This window comes from Bos mutus, chromosome 24 (genome assembly GCF_027580195.1).
Source record: "Bos mutus isolate GX-2022 chromosome 24, NWIPB_WYAK_1.1, whole genome shotgun sequence".
In the NCBI taxonomy this organism is placed as follows: domain Eukaryota; kingdom Metazoa; phylum Chordata; class Mammalia; order Artiodactyla; family Bovidae; genus Bos; species Bos mutus.
Window position 1 is genome coordinate 289,766 of NC_091640.1, and position 2,306 is coordinate 292,071.

General features: G+C 39.1%; 1 pseudogene; it reads left to right on the plus strand.

Moving 5' to 3' along the window:
- Positions 1–750: 750 nt before the first annotated feature.
- On the plus strand, positions 751–1,682 carry LOC102271249 (olfactory receptor 5L1-like; annotated as a pseudogene).
- The last annotated feature ends 624 nt before the right edge of the window (positions 1,683–2,306 follow it).

A 2,306-nucleotide genomic window follows, 5' to 3' on the forward strand; every position in this document is an offset into this window, starting at 1 on the left:
GCAATGTGGCAATAAGAACTTGTGTTAATTTAATATTCACAAATTTTATTTCTTGAATATATTAAAGTAGTGATTTCACTTGTCAAATAGGTATTAGAAGGCTTCAGTCACAGTTCAGAAAGTTTAGACCTAAGTAACAATTCCCTGAACAATGACTAACATTGTATATCATAATTAAAAAATCACTAGGCTAATTGTATAGAAAAAACATGCTAAAATAGAGTATAAAATTCACTTTTCCATTTAAAGGTTAATAATAAAAACATGATGCTTGTGTGTTAATAATCTTAAATAAGCATACTTTTATTCATTTCATCAAAAGAAAGAAAGAAATTTCCTGTGTAGTATTAAAAAAAATCCCCAGGGATCCCAGTATTTCAATAACTGATTAAAAAGTCTACAAATAAAAAAATATTTAAATTTCAAATATGGCTAACTAAATAACATTTGATGTCTTTCTAATGATTTGGTTCCAAGCTGCAAATTGTGTATAACTAGTTTAAATAAACACACAGGTTTTCATGGATGTGAATTATTTCATGTGATCTGTGAATATAAATGTGAGCTCTATGCATTTGTGGGCTACAATATCTGAACTTTTCCTAATCTTCAAAATGTCAATGTTTTATTTCTTTGCTGAAAAAAGTTGACTATCTTATTTATTCTTGTGTCCTTTTTAGTAGCTAATTGGGAGTGATCCAATGAAGAATAACTATTAATATTTTTCTGCAACCACAGTAAAGTGAGGACATGGACAAGGAAAACTGCACTGCTGTGACAGACTTCATCCTTGGATTCTCAGATGCTCCTGAGCTCAGAGTCTTCCTCTTCCTGCTGTTTCTTTCCATCTATGGAGTCACAGTTTGGGGAAACCTGGGCATGATTGCTCTCATTCAGGTCAGCTCTGGACTCCACACCCCCATGTACTTTTTCCTCAGCCACTTGTCCTTTGTGGATTCCTGTTACTCCACGATCAGCACACCAAAGATGATAGTTAACATCTTAAAAGAAGACAAAGTAATTTCCTTCCTGGAATGTGCTGTACAGTTCCACCAGTTTTGCACATTTGTGGTAACTGAGGTCATTCTGCTGGCAGTGATGGCCTATGACCACTTTGTGGCCATCTCTGACCCATTGCTCTACATGGTCGCTGTGTTTTGAAATCTCTGCGTGGAGTTGGTGTCTTGTTGCTATCTCAATGTTACTGTATGTTCTGTGATTCACTTGTGTTTAGCTCTTCAGATCCCATCCTACAGATCAAATGTGATCAACCACTTCTTTTGTGATCTTCCCCCTCTCTTGTCTCTTGCTTGCTCTGATGTCACTGTGAATCAATTGGTGCTCTACATTGTGGCCATTTTCAGTGAGATCATCACAAGTGTGATCATCCTTATCTCTTACCTGTTTATTCTCATCACCATCCTGAGGATGCACTCAGCAGAGGGAAGGTGCAAAGCCTTTTCCACCTGTGCCTCCCACCTCGCTGCCATTGCTGTCTTACAGGGAACAATCCTTTCCATTTATTGCCAGCCCCACTCTGGCAACAGCATGGGCATTGACTGAATGGCCACAGTGTTCTACACCCAGTGATCCCCATGCTGAACCCCTTGATCTATAGTCTGAGGAACAAGGATGTGAAAGAAGCTCTCAGAAAAGTGGTGAGCTCCAAAATATTTTCTTAGTGGGACTCTAAGTCCCAAATCAGAGGCTGGCAGAAGGGTGAAATGGTGGACTCAGTGTTGGAAGTGGAAGAACAGTCAAGAAGAGGGTACCTTGGAGTGAGTCTTTTTGACTCACTTATCCCTGACTCAATGGACATGAGTCTGAGCAAACTTCAGGAGATAGGGAAGGACAGGGAAGCCTGACGAGCTGCAACCCATGGGGTCACAAGTATCAAATATGACTTAGTGACTGAACAACAATCTTTGTGCCTTGTCAACTTATAAGAATAGAATTGAACATATTTCAAAATTTGCAGCCTACTTCTTTGGTTTGATCCACCTAAAATGTTTTAAGTGGGTTTGGGCATTTAGTTTGCTGCAAAACTTTTATTATCAGACCCGCCTTAGATTGTCAGACATTAAATCCTGGAATTTGAGGACCCTTACTTTATCAGATACATGCATTGCAAATATTTCCTCCCACTCTGCTGCCTCTTCTTTCTGTTGATCATTTCCTTTGCTGTGCAGAGGTTTTGACAAACACGTGGTGGCAATGGTGTGAGGTGTTAACAGTGTGGCACATCTCAGCTCACCTGGGGCTTTCCTTGCTTTAGAGCTGTGAGTCATACACATCAGATAATTAAT